This window comes from Neoarius graeffei, chromosome 23, assembly GCF_027579695.1.
Source record: "Neoarius graeffei isolate fNeoGra1 chromosome 23, fNeoGra1.pri, whole genome shotgun sequence".
Classification (NCBI taxonomy): domain Eukaryota; kingdom Metazoa; phylum Chordata; class Actinopteri; order Siluriformes; family Ariidae; genus Neoarius; species Neoarius graeffei.
This window is the reverse complement of record NC_083591.1, coordinates 36339311-36361363: the sequence shown is the minus strand read 5'-3', so window position 1 is coordinate 36361363 and position 22053 is coordinate 36339311. Positions and strand designations below refer to the sequence as shown.

Sequence of the window (22053 nt, the reverse complement as noted above, 5' to 3'; positions counted from 1 at the left end):
CCTTCTTGCTGTGAGGCGACAGTGCTAACCACTACACCACCATGCCACCGTATCAAATCTAACATTTTACAAATAATGGTAATGTAATTAGAAGGTGATTAAATATGTTTTTCTTTTATTTTCTTTTTCTTTTTTGGACCACTGCTCGCTTGCTCTGTCCTGCTCAACAGTGAAGCGCATCAAAATGTCAGCATCAAAATGATTTATTTGTTAAAAGATTATCTCAAAATATGATGTTATGTTCTTTATCGTGCATCATGTAGAATCACATAAAAAAAAAATCAACCATCCACCAAATGGTCAAGAAAATAGCAGTTTCTGCAATTGCCATGGTTCCTGACTGCACAGATGGTAATATTATGACGTCCTCCCCTACTCTCCTTAAAAATAAAATTGTGAAAAATGCTTTGTTCACACCTTTTTTAGGTTATTGATTCTGGATGATTAAATTGTAAATCGTGATATTTTAAAATGGAAAATTGAAAGCAAACAAGCAAACAAACTATATTGACAATAATCTATTCAACAATTGATTATTTAAAACACATTTTACCCATTTGATTATCCCATGAACATATGGTTCAGTTCAATATCTGAACTTATTGCTTTCTTTTAAGTAAATGGTAACACATTTTTATTAAAATGGTTAACTCTGCTTCTTCTGGGTGCTCTGGGTTCCTCCCACGTTACAAAGACATGTGGAGTAGGTCAACTGGCTACTCTAAATTGCCCATAGGTGTGAATTTGAGTGGGAATGAATGTTTATTTGTCATGTTTTAGCCTTGCGATAGATTGGCCTGCCCAGGTTGAACTCCGCCCCTCACCCAAAGTCATCTGGGATTGGCTTCAGTTCACCCATGACCCTCAGTAGGATAAGTAGTATCGACAATCAATGGATGGATGGTTCACTTTGTGCCTAACACACTATTTTATTCTCATCTATCATCTGATAATGTTGCACTTAATATGATGTATAATACATTATTGTTATGCATCAACCTCTTGTTAACCTTCCACCATGAAAATTATACCTTGGCTGTGAAAATTAATTATGTCGAAATGGCTAAAATGTATTTCTAAATGGCTTCTTTATATTCGTGCACTTCACTATTATGCCCCCAAAGAAGGGTGGCACATCACGCCATAAAACCTGTAGAATATAAGTTTGACTAAGCACACCTACTCCTGCTATTATTGTTGTTTGCGCCAGCCAGTGATATTTTCTGATGAACTTAGTTGGTTCTAAATTTTAAAATATAAACAAACCACAGCAACCCATCCATCTGTTATCTGTAACCACTTATCCTGTGCAGGGTCACAGGCAAGCTGGAGCCTATCCCAGCTGACTGTGGGCGAGAGGCGGGGTACACCCTGGACAAGTCACCAGATCATTTGCAGGGCTGACACATAGAGACAAGCAACCATTCATACTCACACCCATGGTCAATTTAGAGCCACCAATTAGCTTAACCTGCATGCCTTTGGACTGTGGGGGAAGCCGGAGCACCTGGAGGAAACCCACACAGACACAGGGAGAACATGCAAACTCCACGCAGAAAGGCCCCCGTCAGCCAATGGGCTTGAACCCAGAACCTTCTTGCTGTGAGGCGACAGTGCTAACCACTACCTCACTGTGCCGCCCTCCACAGCAACCCTGACCATGATAAATTACGAAATCAGTTTGAATGAATAAAACCAGTAATTGTGTCACAGAACATTGCACTACGCATGCTCTTGTGTAAATGAAGTAGGCCTGTTTGTCTTTTGAGCTTCACATCTGCTCACCCACAAGAAAGTAAAAATTAAATTTCTCCCATAATTTTTTTTTCTTTGTGGATCCTGATGCAAACCTCTAGTTTAATGCTGTGTTCACACTTATACCGGTATGAAAGTGGTATAACTGTATCGATACAAAGTATAGCGGTACAGTTTAGTACATCTGTCCACACTAGTGAGAAATGTTTGCGGTTTTCTTTCACGGAAGTTGAAATGCGCGTGCGCGAAATGTTTCCATGGTTACCGAGTAACTTCCTTCCGAGAATATGGCGGATGAAACAATGTGTGTGTGCTTTTTGTTGTCAATGTACAGTCTGTATTTCTGGTGGTCATTTATTCAGTCGAATTGTATAAAACGTGCAAGGCGATTGAGAAAGAAACAAAGAAAACGAATCTCCCTTTCTCCCCCCTCACTTTCTCCCTCTTCCCTTCTCTTCCCCTCCCTTTTTCCCTCTTTCCTTCTCTTCCCCTCGCTTTCTCTCCCTTTTCCCCTCTTCCTCCTTTCTTCCTCCCTCTTTCCCCCCTCCCTCTCTCCCTCCCTTCCCCCCCTCCCTTCCCCCCCCTTTCTTTGCTCCATGTAGCTCCACGGTCGTTTTGAGCCATTTTGACGTTTTATTTACAGCTGGAAAGCACGGGTATATTGTATTGTATGAGTAACCCGGAAGACGTAGGAATGGTTCATTGCGCTTGCGCATTATATTTGTATCAATACGGAGCCGCTTCATCTGTCCACACTACAGCGAAGCGCTACAGTACCGATACTGTACCGGTACGAAACTCATACATTTGTGGGTTTCGTACCGATACAGTTATACCGCTACAGTACCGGTATAGTTGCTAGTGTGGACAGGTGTTGCGGTACGAAAGTAGTTTCGTATCGGTACAAAATCCCTAGTGTGGACAGGGTATTAGGTACAGTTACATTTATGTTTCACTATTGCCTTTGCTATTACAATTATTACATGATTCATCTTAATATATATCATTTATAGGGTATTGTGTCAGGAAAGGTTTTTATTGAAAATAAACAAAAATTCCTGAGATGTAACTATAACGACAATTATATGGTGATTGAATATTGTTATGTGGGAGTGTGTGAATAACTACAACCCCAATTCCAAAAAAATCTGGGACGCTGTGTAAACTGTAAATCAAAACAGAATCTGATAGGTTTTATTTGAAAATTATATGCTCATTTTGAATTTGATGTCAGCAACATGTTTAAAAAAAAGTTGTGAGGGGGCATGTTTACCACTTTGTTGTATCACCTTTACTTTTAACAACATTCTGTAAACGTTTGGGAACTGAAGAAACCAATTGCTGTAGTTTTGAAAGTGAAACATTGTCCCATTCTTGCCTGATATACAATTTCAGTTGCTCAACAGTTCAGGGCTCCTTTGTCATAATGCGCCAAATGTTTTAGACAGGTCTGGACTGCTGGCAGACCAGTTTAGCACCCAGACTCTTTTACTACGGAGCCATGCAGTTTTAATATGTGCAGAAAGCGGTTGGCATTGTCTTGCTGAAAGAAGGAAGGCCTTCCCTGAAAAAGATTTTGTCTGAATGGCAGCATATTGCTCTGAAACGTGTATATATCATTCAGCATTAATGATGCCTTCCCAGATGTACAAGCTACCCACGTCATGTGCCGCTAATGCACCCTCATACCATCACAGATGCTGGCTTTTCACAGATACCGTTCACAGAGCGGTGACCCCCTCACCATCTGTACTTCTGAGAGACCCAGACTCTCTGGGATGCTCTTTGTATACCCAATCATGTTTCTGACCTGTTGCCAACTAACCAAATTACCCTACAAAAAATGATATCTTAGCAAGTGAAAATATCTTGAAAATAGTTGAAACGATCTAGCATTTCCTATTAGAAGAATACAAGACACCAGTTCTGAGATTATTAAACCTAGTCCTAGATTGCAACCAACTTATTCTAAGATGTCTTATCAAATAAAAATATCTGTCCATGCAGCAAGATACAGTAATTTCACGAGTATTCAGTAATTTTCTCCTCAAATTCAGTTTTCAATTTTTTGCAGTGTAGTGTTTTTGTTTTTTTTAGTATTACACAACTTTTTCAGTCTTTTGTTGCTCCTGTCCCAACTTTTCTGAAATGAGCATATATTTTTCAACAAACAATAATATTTCTCAGTTTCTACATCTGATATGTTGTCTTTGTACTATTTTTCAGTGAAATATAGGGTTTCCATGACTTGCAAATCTTCACATTCTGTTTTTATTTAGGTTTTACACAGTGTCCCAACTTTTTGGGAATTATGGTTGTACATGAAATGACACTAAATGTACTATTGTCATATTATTTATTGATGACTAAACAATGCACATTCGCTGGCTTGTTTGGAAACTGGAGAACCAGGAGGAAACCCAGTTGGACATGGGGAGGATTCTGCACAGACAATACCCAGAGCTCAGAATCAAACTAGGATGCTGGTGCTTCTTCTTCTTCTTATTCACATTGTACATTATCTCATTATTACTCATTACAGTTTTATCCCAATGCTCTTCAGGATTAATTACATTTGATTTATGAATGGTGGCATAGTAACAAAACGATCAACACTTAATATCTGCCCATTATATTGAGCAAGAGAGAGAGAGAGAGAGAGAATGTATTATTAACTCTATTAGCCGATCAGATGAGGTGATGACAAGGGAATTCTTTTTGATTAGACACAACCTTGCACGAGAGCAATTTCCTTAATTGGAAATCACCTCTGATGATGTTATCCATCACAAGGGCACCTGCTTCATCGTATATTCTCATTGGCTGTTTCCTGTCACCAACAAAACAATATTATGCCAAGCCCATAAGATTTATTTCACTGTACTTGGATTATTTGTCAGGGTTTGGGAAGCTATCAGCAAGGCTTGAACTCTGACAGGTACACAAACATATAATTGGACATTTTAACGACTTCTTCGGGCTAATGATACTTTGTGACACTTTATGTCCTCTGTATAATCTTAATAACATGACATTAGGCAACGTTCTGCCTTCTGAATAGCTTTGATCAGTCTGGGCTTGATTTTTGTGCAAGCGCAAGCATGACTTAGTGATATAACACTGACCTATTTTTAATATGGTTGGGACCATGCAATTATTTTCTGTTCGAAGAATTTAAAACATTGTCTAAAATCACTAATTAAATGCCATATTTCACCAAATGTACTGTTATCACAGAGACAAGGAATGAACCAATACACATAAATGCTATGTCTAAGATGCAGAGAAACGTGTCCAAGATAACACAAAACTGTTGTAAATTGTCAGATGTCTCTATTACTAAGGCACTGATGTGTAATATATGACTGAAATCAATCATGTCTCATTATGAGAATGTCAGGTGTGCACATTTTTAAAGGTAATGATTGGATATTACAGGTCACACCAAACCATACCACCTGATTATTAGGCATGTAACAAGATAAACAGCAATAAAATTCATGATGATTCAAATCGATGAAAAAAAAAAAAAGAATCATGATTGTCAGACTACATTTAACAGTTATTCCACGAAATCGAGTCGTACATGAGCTGATAGCCGATGAGGTGCGTAGTGCCATGTTGGTTCTAAGACATGCACGATGAGATTGAGTGGAATAACTGTTTTATTCTATCCACATTCACTGGCTTTTGAGAAACACAGCATTTTTATTTTTTGCAAATTCGATAAATAAAAACTTTATAACATTATATCCACTTAGAGATTTTATTCTGTCCAAATTCACTGGATATGAGTAATCACGTGTTCTCATTGACTTGTCTACTACTAGGCTATCAGCTCATATACTATGAGTAGAAAAAAAACCCAATATGGTAGAGCATGTTGCTGAACTAAACGAGGATGAAATAAAATCTCTACTCGAAAACAAAACCCCAAAAATACAAATGGTAAGAACGTGTCTTTTTTTAATTTTTCAAGAAGTATTATTATAGCATCTTTCACAAATTGATCCTGTCATTTCGCCGGTTTGTTTACTTTCTAAGCAGAAATTATTTTGTCGGACGTTTTGTATAAAGTTTTTATTTATCAAATTTGCAAATAAAAATAAAAATCTCTGTTTCTCAAAATCCAGTGAATGTGCATAGAATAAAACAATTACTCCACTCAGTCTCGTCGTACATGGCTTATAGCCGACTCGGTGCTTTGGGCCTCGTTGGCTTTCAGCTCATGTACAACTTGATTTTGTGGAATAACTGTTAAATAGAGATAGTGACGACGTAACATACAACATTTTCTTGGGGACAGACATTTTATCACATATCTAAAGTACCAAGCATCATGTGCATGACTTAAAGGAACAGTCCACTATACTTCCATAATGAAATATGCTCTTATCTGAATTGAGACGAGCTGCTCCGAACCTGTCCGAGCTTTGCGCGACCTCCCAGTCAGTCAGACGTAGTCAGACGCGCTGTCACTCCTGTTAGCAATGTAGCTAGCAGGCATGCAAACTGGTCAGGGGTGAAAAAGGTGAGAAGGATGCACGGGGACACGGCACGCGCGCAAAAGTACATTTCGTAGTCTACGTTACAAAAAAAATTGCAACCAGTGACATCTTGAATTTAATACAGTACAAAATAACTTTCCATAAACATGTCTTAATAAGTTACTGTTGAGTGGCCGGTAAATTGTACCATTTATTTGTCAGTGGCCGGTAAAGTTTGATATTTTGTGAAGTTAATTTTCACCCCTGTGTACAACACAGTGGGCTATTTACAAAAAGGTATATATTACTGCCTGTGCTATCTAACAGACCTACCCCAGAGGACACACCTGGCCAATCCCTGTCTGTCAATTTTCTTAAAGACATCACCTATGTGAAATCAGGGGCGGATCTAGAAAAATATTTATGGGGTGGCAAGAGGGGGGCAGGAATTTTTGAGGGGTGGCAACGTATTACAGACATGTATATATACTGAATTTAATCACAGTTTGACAACAAATAGTATGTACACACTACAAAAGGGCACGGGCTGCCATTTACAAACTCATACAGATAAACTTAATCTCATGCCTTTATTGTTCACGAAGAACACACATTCTCAGATGAGGTCTATACCGTTTCTGGACAGTTTTATACTGTATATGCAAAAGAACAGACACTAAAAAACAACAATAACAACACTGCTTCAAGTTCAGCATGATTTAAACCATTTACACCAGTGTCACATTTTATAGTTTTTTTCCCTCACGCTTTGTAAAGGCTCACCAGTGAGCATAACATGAACTTGTCATGCCTACAACAGCTGAATGCGGCGATTTCCATGTTGCTCAGCAAAACGCTTCACAAATTTATCAAGATCTAATGCTTTTGTGCGCTTTGATTCAATGCTGAGTACAGCCAAACTTGATAGTCTCTTTTCTGTCATAGTCAACCGCAAATAAGTCTTTATGAGCCTGAGAGATGAAAAACTTCGTTCACAGGATGCACTGCTCACAGGCAAGACAACCGCTATTTTACACAACCTGAACAACTCAAAAAAAAACATCATCATCATCTTGGTATGGGTCCAAAAACAGTGAACTCCATGAGAGTGGTAGGACTCTCCTGTTCCCCCTTTTTTCTGTCTAGTACTCTCCTCGTCTGATGTAACTCATGTTTAAGATCCTCAATATTTGAATCATAAGCTTCAGCCAATAGCAATGTTTTCCTTGACAGACGGTGAATCAATATTAACTTTTGTGGCCGACTTTACACAAAACTAATGTCAGACCTAGCTAACATTAGGCCAAAAAAAAAGTGTGTTTCAGGTAACATGAAATACTAAAATAAGGTCGGTAGGTAGGAAATTTTTTTTCTTAATTTGTTTTATTTTGTTCGAAAAAATTAACACAAGTAAACATCTTACAAAATAGCATTTTGGCACAGAATCCTTTATACCACACATCATAATAAAATAAGTGTTTTAAATCTTTAAACGAATAAAAAAAATATCGCAAGAGTTCGAGTTATGATCTGCGGAAGCGTATTGCTGCCACACTCAAAAAAAAAAAAAAAATTGGCTTAGACTCAAGTAATTACGTGAAAAGATATTGTTAACAGAGTTATCACGTTTTTACAATATATTTATCATGTAATAACATATCACGTAATTTCATGATACGAAATTATCACGTTATTTCATGATATTTTCGTGTGATAATGTGAAAACACCTTATCAAGAAATAACGTGAAAATATGGTTTAACGTCCTAGGCTAGGCTACTTCCATTAAAAGCAGACGGCCTCGCCTAGCCTACTGTAGAACTTGGGTCGAGCAAAAACACCGAGCAAAAACATGGCTGAATCCTGAATGACTCCTATTTGTATAAATAGGGGACTACATAGGCGGCAAAATGTAGTGTTTTTCCCTGCCATGGAAGTGCACTTGTATACTGAAGAGGAAGCAATTTGCATTACAGCCAGGAGGGCTGATAGAAGTGGCAAAACATTTTACTTTTTATCGTTTCTTTCACAACTTGAATGCGTTGAAACAAAAAAATTGACAAACTAACGCCACTTACACTAAAATATCGAGGGAAATTTGTAATAAAAACTTTACGGTCGGCAATTTCGACGCGGAAATTCTCGATCGGTCGGGTTACCGGAAACCCACTTTTTTTTTTTTTTTGCCTTACATGTATAGTTAGCTAAATAACCTTCTCCAACCCGATTTTTATCCTCTCAAAATCAGCATCGCAACTATGCTAACACTGTTCATTCATTATAATTTCATTTTTTGATAGATAGTTAATCAGCTTTTACCCCTTTCCTCCCGTGTCTCCTTTCCTCGCGACTCCTGGCTCCCTCGCTTCGCGCCTCTCAATTTTCCAAAACAACCAATCTCTGGCGTTATCTCGTGCTGCATTCGCCGCAGTCGGACATTGGAAATTCGCGCACGTAAATGTCAAATTGGCCGTAATTTTTCTTTGAATTCGTCGCTGCCAACTGGGGTAGCAGCAGGGGTGGCAAGGCTTTCTTTTAGAGTGGCATATGCCACCCCGGTAGATCCGCCCATGGTTATTCACCCCCGAGCGCGCTGGAAACTGTTCCATTGGTATTCACATTCAGTCGCGAGATGAGGTTGCCAGATCTCTCTATAAAAAGGTGACTTTGCGGTCTGAATCTGTGGAATATTCGTAAGCGAGGACTGGCAACCAGCAGTGGGTTGTGCACCAGCTGATCAGAACTCCAATGGAAAAGAAGCGTGTTAGTAACTGTTTATCTTGATTGGCTGTAACCTTGTAAGTGAAATGTTTTGCAACAATAGCGTTGTAGCCTGCCTACACCCCCCCCCCCCCCCCCCCCCCCCAAAAAAAAAACCTCTTCGGATCTACACGATTCACACAAGTGACCTATTTTGGGACCAAAACGGCGAATTTCGCCGAAAGGTGAGGAGTTTGCATGTGTGAGCTAGGCTCAGTATGGCCAATGGTATTTTTTGGGGCTGTAGTTAGATGCGACCAAACTCTTCCGCGTTTTTCCTGTTTACATAGGTTTATATGACCAGTGATATGAAACAAGTTCAGTTACACAAATTGAAACGTGGCGATTTTCTATGCTATGGAAAGTCCGCACTATAATGACAGGTGTACTAACACCTTCTGCGCGCTTTGACAGCGCACTGATACGGAGCTCAGATATCAATGCGCTGCCGAAGCACGCAGAAGGTGTTAGTACGCCTGTCATTATAGTGCGGACTTTCCATAGCATAGAAAATCGCCACGTTTCAATTTGTGTAAGTGAACTTGTTTCATATCACTGGTCATATAAACCTATGTAAACAGGAAAAACGCGGAAGAGTTTGGTCGCATCTAACTACAGCCCCAAAAAATACCATTGGCCATACTGAGCCTAGCTACATTGCTAACAGGAGTGACAGCGCGTCTGACTGCGTCTGACTGACTGGGAGGTCACGCAAAGCTCGGACAGGTACGGAGCAGCTCGTCTCAATTCAGATAAGAGCATATTTCATTATGGAAGTACGGTGGACTGTTCCTTTAAATATTTCAAAGCTAATATTGCATATAATAACTTATTTAATGTAAGATTATTTTGTATTGCATTCACAGGTTATTGTTGCAGAATGATATTACAACAAAATGTAATATGTGTAATCAAGTTTAATTAAGACTCTTCGAAGAATTCTTTATAGCATTTTACTGGAGTTTTATCAGGAATTATTAAAGGTTACTGAAATGTGTATTTTGAGTTGTTAGCAAATTATGAAACAGGTGGAGGAAGAAATAGAGACATGGAGAGGAATATGGAGGAAAAGATGGATAAGGTAGAGCAAGAGAGAAGAGAAAACATGGGGAGAAGACATAAATGAAAGGGCATAGAATAGAAACAGATAAAGCAGATGGAGAGGCAGGGGAAGAGGAGAGGTGGAGAGAGTGGCATGCACTTTCAGAAGAACATGTACTATACAGGCAAGGTAAAACATTTTCGAAGCACTTTTAAAAATGACATCTCAATCACAATGCCATTCAAGGAAAAGCAAGAAAAGCAAACATGGAGGATAGAGTGCTGGTGAAAATATGAGTCTTGCATACGAATATAAGGAGATATACAAAATGTTGAATTCAAAATATTTTCATCATTTTGATGTTGCAGTGTAACCAGAAATAATAAATATCAATTGTTGATTGGATATTCACGAGTACATGATGTGACATTCCCACTAACTGCAGTCATGTCACACAAACAGGTCTAATTTTCTTGATTTTCTGCCTCCAAGGCCACAGCAAAGGTAAACTTCCTTATCACCAGAGTTAAAGCAATATTTATCTTATCTTCATGAATTATAATAAGAAGAATCATAATCACTTTTATTGCCAGGTATGTGAACACGCACAAGGAATTTGACTCCGGTTTCACTTATGGGCCTTTTCCACTACCCTTTTTCAGCTCACTTCAGCCCAACACGGCTCGTGTTTCGACTACCTCAGAGCAGCACGACTGAGCTCACTTCAGCCTTACTCAGCACCCAAAACTTGCACGGTTTTGGAGTGGGGCTGAAGTGAGCCCAACCGAGCTCACTACACAATCTATATACACCATATACAAGCTATATACAAGCTACATACACTATATCCAAGCTATATACACCATATACAAGCTATATACAAGCTACATACATTATATCCAAGCTACAGTATATACACCATATACAAGCTATATACAAGCTACATACACTATATACAAGCTATGCTACTGAGGGTGGCACGGTGGTGTAGTGGTTAGCACGGTTGCCTCACAGCAAGAAGTTTCTGGGTTCGAGGCCGGCGAGGGCCTTTCTGTGTAGAGTTTGCATGTTCTCCCTGTGTCTGCGTGGGGCTGCTCCGGTTTCCCCCACAATCCAAAGACATGCAGTTAGGTTGACGTGGGGTGGCCTTGGGCTGAGGTGCCCTTGAGCAAGGTACCTAACCCCTAACTGCTCCCCGGGCGCTGTAGTATGGCTGCCCACTGCTCTGAGTGCGTGTGTGTTCACTACTTCAGATGGGTTAAATACAGAGGATGAATTTCACTGTGCTTGAAGTGTGCATGTAACAAATAAAGGTTTCTTCTTCTCTTTTCTATACACCATATACAAGCAATATACAAGCTACATACACTATATACAAGCTATATACACCATATACAGGATATACAAGCTATATACATCCTAGGAATACCTACCTATTTGCCAGAAAGACTCTAAAACTGCGAGGAATTGACCGAGAAGAAGTGATTTTTGTTGAACTACTCATTAAAGCTTAATTAGTCCATAACTTCATTAATAATTGTAAGCAAATCTGGGTAGAAGTTATATGCACCCTAGTTACCCCTACCTTCATGCCAGAAAGAATCAAAATCAGTGAAGACTTGATGGAGAAGAAGTGATTTGTGTGGAAACTGCTCGTTAGGGTTTAATTACTCCATATCTTCATTATTAATTGCGATTATGCAAATTTTCATAGAAGCTATATGCACCCCAGGCAGACCTACGTTCTTGCCAAAATGAATAAAAATTGGTAAAGAATTGAGAGAGAAGAAGCGATTTTCGTGAAATGTGGACGACGCCGGCCAGACGATGGACAACACATGATGGGATAAGCTCATTGCCTGTCGGCTGGAAGAGCTAATAACAACTGTTGATTGGATATTCATTTGTACATGATGTGACAGTCCTACTAACTGCAGTCAAGTCACACAAACAGATCTAATTCTCTTGATTTTTTGCCTCCAAGGCCACAGCAAAGGTAAACTTCCTTATCTCCAGAGTTAAAGCAATATTTATCTAATCTTCATGAATAATAATACAGAATAATACAGTGGGGAGCAAAGATCTGAGACCATATTGAAAATCTTGAATTTTGAACTATTTCAAACAAAGAAAGTAAAAGTTCAATATCTCGAGTATTTAATATTTGAGATTCTGCACTATTTCTCAATCCCTATTTAAATGGAAGCAAATATGTGATACTGACTGCATTAACTGTTTTGAACAAAAGACCAGTTTTCCCTCATCCCTAATCTCTTCAGTTGATGCATGTGTTCAGATGACGCTCTGATGGATTTGATCGGAAATGGATTATAAGGTTTTGCACAAATTTATGGAGTCCGTGCAGCTCGAGTGCACACTAAAACAAAAAGGGGACATACCAAATACTCAATTCTGAAATTCATACAAATATTTCAAAGAATTTACTTTTCACTCAAGTTATTGTCAGTAATGTAATTTGTAATGAAAATTTTTATATTAAATTAGAAAAAAAAATGCAGAATAGAAACAGTTCCACTAGTGCTCTCAGACTTTTGGCACAGTGGTGTAGTGGGTAGCACTGTTGTCTCACAGCAAGAAGGTTCTGGGTTCGAGCCCAATGGCTGACGGGGGCCTTTCTGTGTGGAGTTTGCATGTTCTCCCCATGTCTGCATGCACAGCAAATTCCCCAGTGTTGAATTAACACTTTCAGAGTTAATTTGTGTCCAATTGGACATACAGTACAACCCCGATTCCAAAAAAGTTGGGACAAAGTACAAATTGTAAATAAAAACGGAATGCAATAATTTACAAATCTCAAAAACTGCTATTGTATTCACAGTAGAACATAGAGAACATGTCGAAAGTGAGACATTTTGAAATTTCATGCCAAATATTGGCTCATTTGAAATTTCATGACAGCAACACATCTCAAAAAAGTTGGGACAGGGGCAATAAGACGCTGGAAAAGTTAAAGGTACAAAAAAGGAACAGCTGGAGGACCAAATTGCAACTCATTAGGTCAATTGGCAATAGGTCATTAACATGACTGGGTATAAAAAGAGCATCTTGGAGTGGCAGCGGCTCTCAGAAGTAAAGATGGGAAGAGGATCACCAATCCCCCTAATTCTGTGCCGACAAATAGTGGAGCGATATCAGAAAGGAGTTTGACAGTGTAAAATTGCAAAGAGTTTGAACATATCATCGTCTACAGTGCATAATATCATCAAAGATTCAGAGAATCTGGAAGAATCTCTGGGCGTAAGGGTCAAGGCCGGAAAACCATACTGGGTGCCTAGGGTGGCCAGACGTCCGGCTTTTCAATGTCTTGTCCGGCGTCCGGCGCAGCATCAAGCCAGACGCACATTTGTCCTCCTTTTAGAGACGATGAGCGGAATTATATAATATGAACTTGCCAGACTGGAAGAGCAGAGTTCTAGAATAACGTTTTGTAGGGAAACTGCAAATCTGTGCTGCACACTAGTAATCTACAATAAAGAGTGTATGGCTCGATGTTTTTTGGCATGCAATGCGAACTCCGCACTGCGAGGCGTTGCGTTCTAGAACGCGTTGCGCTCTATCCTTTGATGATCTTCCTGGCGCGTGCCTAGTGCCCTGCCCCCCTGGCCCTGGCTGGGACTTGGAAACACGAGTCTGTCCGGTAGACCAGCTGCTCACAACTTAACTTGTTAGGATATGGATGACAGTGCAAATGCACATCTACTATATCTACCTTAAGTTTAATTTCAGTGGTTTGTTACTCCACAGTGTTTTTAATAAATACAAATATGGAGTTCTAGCCAATTAAGAGCTAATACATGAATTATAATAAATACTATGAATGCTTTAAAACGTTTTATAATGTTGCTGGTTATGTTGCCTATTTGTTCTTTGAGAATCTACAAATGTTGTGCTTTTTGGTACTCAGCACCTTAAGTTTAATTTCAGCGGTTTGTTAACTCCACAATGTTTTTCTCATCTCATCTCATTATCTCTAGCCGCTTTATCCTTCTACAGGGTCGCAGGCAAGCTGGAGCCTATCCCAGCTGACTACGGGCGAAAGGCGGGGTACACCCTGGACAAGTCGCCAGGTCATCACAGGGCTGACACATAGACACAGACAACCATTCACACTCACATTCACACCTACGGTCAATTTAGAGTCACCAGTTAACCTAACCTGCATGTCTTTGGACTGTGGGGGAAACCGGAGCACCCGGAGGAAACCCACGCGGACACGGGGAGAACATGCAAACTCCACACAGAAAGGCCCTCGCCGGCTACAGGGCTCGAACCCAGGACCTTCTTGCTGTGAGGCGACAGCGCTAACCACTACACCACCGTGCCGCCCCACAATGTTTTTAATAAATATAAATACTGTGTGTTCTAGCCAATTAAGAGCTAATACATGAATTATAATAAATACTATGAATGCTTTGATCTTACTTTTTTCCCCACAATCATAATCTTTAACCCTACAAAATTGCGATGTTGATTTCACCAAACTTGAGTGACTTGCATAAAAATAATCCATTCTCAATCTTGCCACTGTGGTTTACGTAAAAATTTGAGGGCTATGAATCAGATGGGATTTGCCATTATTCACCCTAAAATTGATTAGAATGCAGGAAATTGCATCTAAGAAATACAAAATTTTCTGGGGGAGGGCCCCCAGACTCCCCGTCCAAATAATGTCCTCCTTTTTGGTGTTATGGAAATGGTTACCCTATGGATGCCCATGATCTTCGGGCCCTTAGACGGCACTGCATCACATACAGGAATGCTTCTGTATTGGAAATCACAAAATGGGCTCAGGAATATTTCCAGAGAACATTATCTGTGAACACAATTCACCGTGCCATCCGCCGTTGCCAGCTAAAACTCTATAGTTCAAAAAAGAAGCCGTATCTAAGCATGATCCAGAAGTGCAGACGTCTTCTCTGGGCCAAGGCTCATTTAAAATGGACTGTGGCAAAGTGGAAAACTGTTCTGTGGTCAGACAAATCAAAATTTGAAGTTCTTTATGGAAATCAGGGACGCCATGTCATTCGGACTAAAGAGAAGGACGACCCAAGTTGTTATCAGTGCTCAGTTCAGAAGCCTGCATCTCTGATGGTATGGGGTTGCATTAGTGCGTGTGGCATGGGCAGCTTACACATCTGGAAAGACACCATCAATGCTGAAAGGTATATCCAGGTTCTAGAGCAACATATGCTCCCATCCAGACGACGTCTCTTTCAGGGAAGACCTTGCATTTTCCAACATGACAATGCCAAACCACACACTGCATCAATTACAGCATCATGGCTGCGTAGAAGAAGGGTCCGGGTACTGAACTGGCCAGCCTGCAGTCCAGATCTTTCACCCATAGAAAACATTTGGCGCATCATAAAACGGAAGATACGACAAAAAAGACCTAAGACAGTTGAGCAACTGGAATCCTACATTAGACAAGAATGGGTTAACATTCCTATCCGTAAATTTGAGCAACTTGTCTCCTCAGTCCCCAGATGTTTACAGACTGTTGTAAAGAGAAAAGGGGATGTCTCACAGTGGTAAACATGGCCTTGTCCCAACTTTTTTGAGATGTGTTGTTGTCATGAAATTTAAAATCACCTAATTTTTCTCTTTAAATGATACATTTTCTCAGTTTAAACATTTGATATGTCATCTATGTTCTATTCTGAATAAAATATGGAATTTTGAAACTTCCACATCATTGCATTCCGTTTTTATTTAGAATTTGTACTTTGTCCCAACTTTTTTGGAATCGGGGTTGTATATAAACACAGTAGGGTATTAAATCAACACTCTGGGTGTTAATTCAACACTGGGGATTTTACTGTGTGGGTTTCCTCCGGGTGCTCTGATCCAAAGACATGCGGTTAGATGAACATGGGGTGGCCTTGGGCTGAAGGTTGGGCTGACGTGCCCTTGAGCAAGGCACCTAACCCCCAACTGCTCTGCGGGCACTCTAGCATAGCTGCCCACTGCTCTGGGTATGTGTGTGTGCTCACTGATCACTTGTGTGTGCATGTGTGTGTTCACTACTTCAGATGAGTTAACTGCAGAGGAGACATTTCACAGTGTATGTGTGATAAATAAAGGCTTCTTGTCTTCTTGTCTTGTTTTGGACCCCACTGTAAATGTAAGCTAGATAGCAAACTCGGTCAGTTACTTATCAGATAGTAAGAGTGTTATTGTTAGTGTGCACATCGTATGAGAAACTTCTTTTTTTCATATCAGCACAAAAAGCATCTTTTCCAGCAGTCCCTCAGCTATCATCTCTCTCTCTCTCACCTCTACCAACTGTCTCTCCACCTTGCATGTCACTCCATCATAGACTTGTCTGCAAATTAACGGATGAGCTTGTCCTGATACAATGCCACTGATGCCATTAGACCATCATGCCTGTCACTAAGATGGATGGGCAATGAAAGAAGGCTAGAGGAAGGGGAAAAGGAGTGTGAGAGATGTGCAAGTGCAACTCCTCTATCATTTTTCATTTTCTCTTTTTCTCTTCTTTTCATTTCCTCTCTCTCTTTTATTACGTTACTTTGTTTCTTTATCCCATTCTTATTTTTGATATGCTTCATATTCTTTTTAGTTTAAATGCTTTATTGGTATAAATGAAGGGCGGCACAGTGGTGTAGTGATTAGCACTGTCGCCTCACAGCAAGAAGGTTCTGGGTTCGAGTCCAGTGGCCGACGGTGGCCTTTCTGTGTGGAGTCTGCGTGGGTTTTCTCCCTGACAGCCCAAAGACATGCAGTTAGGTTAACATGGGGTGGCCTTGGGCTGAAGGTTGGGCTGAAGTGCCCTTGCGCAAGAAATGGAATGCTTTAACTCCCCTGTCGATCACAATGACATTAACTGATCAGGGGGCAGCCATGGGCCTAAAGGGTCACCGGTTTGATTCCTGGGACCGGCAGGAAAAATGGGAGGGATGAACAGGACTTTCCCCTTCCTCTGTATCATGGCTAAAGAGCCCTTGAGCAAGGCACCGAACCCCCAACTGCTCCGCGGGCGCTGTAGCATAGCTGCCCACTGCTCTGGGTGTGTGTGTGTGTGTGTGTGTGTGTGTGTGTGCACGCATGTCTGTGTGTTCACTGCTTCAGATGGGTTAAATGCAGCAGAGAAACTTCACTGTGCTTAAGTCTGTGCTTGAGTGCACGCGTGATAAATAAAGGCTTCTTCTTCTTTTTCTTAAATAGTACTTTTTAATGCTCTGCACATTAAGTATAAGTGCAGATTCTATCAAACATCCTGTATTATGGTTACATGCATTTCATAACCCACAATTTTTCAGGAGCATAAAAAACAACGCTTTTTCAAAGCAAGTATGTAAAACCAGGCAATATTTCAGGCAATATATACTGTGTGTGTATTTTTCTTGATTTAATTTGACTATGTACATGCATGGATTCCAACAAGTCGATGGTTATGTTTGTCTCCGTTTATATTTCTTAAACACAACACAGCTGAAGGGCGGCATGGTGGTGTAGTGGTTAGCGCTGTCGCCTCACAGCAAGAAGGTCCTGGGTTCGAGCCCCGGGGCCGGCGAGGGCCTTTCTGTGTGGAGTTTGCATGTTCTCCCCGTGTCCGCGTGGGTTTCCTCCGGGTGCTCCGGTTTCCCCCACAGTCCAAAGACATGCAGGTTAGGTTAACTGGTGACTCTAAATTGACCGTAGGTGTGAGTGTGAATGGTTGTCTATGTGTCAGCCCTGTGATGACCTGGCGACTTGTCCAGGGTGTACCCCGCCTTTCGCCCATAGTCAGCTGGGATAGGCTCCAGCTTGCCTGCGACCCTGTAGAAGGATAAAGCGGCTAGAGATAATGAGATGAGATGAACACAGCTGAACCATTGTGTTTAATGAGCAGTTTCAGTTTAACTGGGGGAAGCCATGGCCTAATGGTTAGAGAAGCAGCTTTGGGAACAAAAGGTTGCCGGGTTGATTCCCTGGACCAGCAGGAATAGCTGAAGTGCCCTTGAGCAAGGCACGTAACCCCCAATTGCTCCCCAGGCTGCTCTGAGTATGTTGTACTGGATAAGAGTGTCTGCTAAATGCCTATAATGTAACTGTAAATTACATACCGATGAGTAATTTATAGCACTACGCTAAGCATTTTTTTAAGTGTTGCAGTTCACATTGCTGAAGCATTGCAAGGATTTTTGCAGCATTTAAAAAAAAAAAAAATTAACATGGTATAATATGTGGCCTTTCTGTGGCCTTCCCGTATCAGTTGTTACAAATGTGGTTGAGGCATTAACGAAAACAGTGCATGCTACCTGTGGATCCAGAACCCTGGGTGAGAGATGAGAGAGGTGGGAACACATTCTGTCCAACACACTGAACAAGTCGCCACACAGCAAGTATGTACACACCTTCACACACTCAGGGCTGATTTACCGTATACTTCTCTGTTGAAGTGTATTTGTATCCTGAAGTAGAGAGAAGTGTGGCGCATATATATTGGGTGCGATTTGCTGGGGGGGATGGTGGGGATCATCCCCCCCTCTGGTTTTTATCTCTGCTGAAAAAAAATCCTCGGGGACAACCCCGTCAATAAAACAAACAAACCAAAAAAAAAAGTTGACACGACAGGCATGTTGTGACACAGTTTTCTATGGTCTACATTGCACTCACTTTCAAAATGACCCAAAGTGGCAGCTTTGATGTTCACGAACGTCCCCAGCAAATAGATACATTGTAGATAATAATATCCAGAGTGTGAACGTGGATTTAGCGCCATGAATCACATCCTTACTGATGAGCGCAACAGAATGAATGGATCCACACTGACAGCCTTCTTTTCCTCGCTGTCAATGGGCCAGACGTGCGTTCCTTCCCTGCTGAGAAATTCGCAGAAATGTGGATTAAAGAAGGGCGAAACGCGGCGGATAGCGCACTGACGGGAAAGCAGAAAAGGCCACATGAACTGCGCCATCAGAGCAAACTGTTCATTTAGTATTCATGTATTTTAGTGATTTTCGAGTGACTGTCAATTTAATCCGGAGGGAGAGAAACATCACAGCAACGCGACAAGCAATGCGAACTTTGTTGTGTGTTAGTGTTCGTGTATTTAGTCAGAGAGATAGGAAGATGAATTTACTATCTCTGGTTTAGTGTTCGTTTTCATTTAGTGTTATTCATTTGATATCATCGGATGTTATTGAGCTGTTAGCCTATTGTTACCTTAATTTTGTGACGTTTCATGATTAAAAAAAAAACCAAACCATCCCCCCTTCTGGTTTTTTGACAATCGCACCCTGCATATATATATATATATATATATATATATATATATATATATATATATGGGCGGGCGGCACGGTGGTGTAGTGGTTAGCGCTGTCGCCTCACAGCAAGAAGGTCCGGGTTCGAGCCCCGTGGCTGGCGAGGGCCTTTCTGTGTGGAGTTTGCATGTTCTCCCTGTGTCTGCGTGGGTTTCCTCCAGGTACTCCGGTTTCCCCCACAAAGACATGCAGGTTAGGTTAACTGGTGACTCTAAATTGACCGTAGGTGTGAATGTGAGTGTGAATGGTTGTCTGTGTCTATGTGTCAGCCCTGTGATGACCTGGCCACTTGTCCAGGGTGTACCCCGCCTTTCACCCGTAGTCAGCTGGGATAGGATCCAGCTTGCCTGCAACCCTGTAGAACAGGATAAAGCGGCTAGAGATAATGAGATTACACATATATATATATATATATATATATATATAGAGAGAGAGAGAGAGAGAGAGAGAGAATCTGACAGATTCACATGCCATCCTCTCAGAAGTTAACAGCGTGTCATGTATGTCTATGGCTGTGTATCAACCAGCATTCATTCAGAAGAATACTCATTCATGTGTCGAGCTGCATTCCCTCAAATGTGGTGACAAGATGTTGAAACCTTTTTGCCATGGGTTTTAAGAATGAGTTCAGAGTAATATAGCAACAAAAACATCTCAAGTTTAAATAATAGTTTTTTTTTTTTTTTTTTTGGGGGGGGGGGGGGGGGGGGGTGTCATGGTGGTGTAGTGGTTAGCACTATCGCCTCACAGCAAGAAGGTCCTGAGTTCAAGCCCGGCGGCCGGTGAGGGCTTTCTGTGTGGAGTTTGCACGTTCTCCCCGTGTCTGTGTGGGTTTCCTCTGGGTGCTCCGGTTTCCCCCACAGTCCAAAGACATGCAGGTTAGGCTAATTGTTGGCTCTAAATTGACCGTAGGTGTGAATGGTTGTTTGTCTCTTACCCCTTTTCCACCAAATCAGTTCCAGGGCTGGTTCGGGGCCAGTGCTGGTGCTGGTTCACAACTCGTTCAACTTGCGAGCCAGCTGAGAACCAGTTTGCTTTTCCATAGCTCGCAGTGCCACGTCATTACGTCGCTGTATACGTCATTACGTCACTGTATAAGTCAGTTACGTCGCTACGTTTGCTTAAACCTTGGCGCGAATATCGACGCAAAAACAACACGGAAGAAGCAGCAGCAGCAACAACAACAACAACAATAATAATAATAATAATAATGGCTGACTTCGCGTTTGTACAGCTGCTGCTTCTCGTCGCTTAAAAATGGCGATCTTTCACGGTCTTATTATTGTTGTTGGTCTTAACAACTCCGCCCCCCCCCGCTGACGTAAGCGGTTCTTTCCTCTGGCCCAGCAGAGAGTTGGTGCTAGCCTGGAACCGGTTTTTCTGGCCCGAGAGCCAGTTCTTTGTCAGTGGAAACAGAAAACCCGGTTCCAAACTAAGCACTGGCCCCGAACCAGCCCTGGAACTGCTTTGGTGGAAAAGGGGCATCTGTCTGTCAGCCCTACGATAACCTGGCAACTTGTCCAGGGTGTACCCCGCCTCTCGCCCATAGTCAGCTGGGATAGGCTCCAGCTTGCCTGCAACCCTGTAGAATAGGATAAGCGGCTACAAATAATGGATGGATGGGGTGTGTGTGTGTGTGTGTGTGTGTGTGTGTGTACTTTTATTTGGTCGCCTGCCAATTTCAACCCAGTGCTTGACAGGGAGAGTGAGTATGCCATCCCTGCCACTCAGACAGCATGGGCAAATTTGCTCCCTTGGTTCCAAAGTAATGGCATTTCACCATAGTATTCCCATTTTAAGCTATAAAATCTAACAAGGCAATTTTCCCTTATCTTTCCTTTATCAGTTATACTGATTTTTAAAAGTGTCGTTCATTACAGTACTTAACTAGAAGGACATTCAGGAGAGTGCATACCTCCACCAAGAAACATCTTATCAACATCAAAATCAAATTACTTGAACCGAGGATAATATTAAAGCTGCACACCAGATTTCATCAAAATCTGTTTGCTACTTTTTCAGTTATGTTGGCAAAAAGAAAAAAAAATCCTGGATCTGCATACCTATCCTGATTTGCATCAAAATCTAATCAATTGTTCCTTGGCCCATGCCTCACCTTTTCTCAAAATTTTATGAAAATCTGTTCACTACTTTGAGTTACGTTGGAAACAGACAAACAAACGGAGGTGAAAACCTTTGGCGGAGGAAAAAAAAACACCAATAATTTATAAAAGGAACAGATGAAAAATGCTTTATTAAAACATCTGTAAAATTCAGTTTCTTAAACTGGGGTCTTTCATAAAATGGCTATAATCTGTATTTTGTTTTGTTTTTTTTAACTTTCTCACTGGACAGCTATTCACTAAAAAATTGAATAAGTTTTTAACAGTCTTTTCTTTTGTGTCTTACATGACAATATGATAATATTATTGTGTCCTATATTCATTCATTTATTTATTTATTTTCAGAAAACAACAAAAATGATATTATGCCATATGGAGGCAGCACAGTGGTTAGCGCTGTCGCCTCATAGCAATAAGGTTCTGGGTTCGAGCCCCGTGGCTGGCGAGGGCCTTTCTGTGTGGAGTTTGCATGTTCTCCCCGTGTCTGCGTGGGTTTCCTCTGGGTGCTCTGGTTTCCCCCACAGTCCAAAGACATGCAGGTTAGGCTAATTGGTGGCTCTAAATTGACCGTAGGTGTGAATGTGGGCGTGAATG

The 22053-nt window shown here is 41.0% G+C and overlaps 1 protein-coding gene across 1 annotated transcript in view; it reads left to right on the top strand.

Annotated features, from left to right (window-relative positions):
- gpc1b (glypican 1b) overlaps positions 1 to 22053 on the top strand; it is a 255873-nt gene that overhangs the window by 128707 nt on the left and 105113 nt on the right. The gene's annotated exons all lie outside the window — the stretch shown is intronic.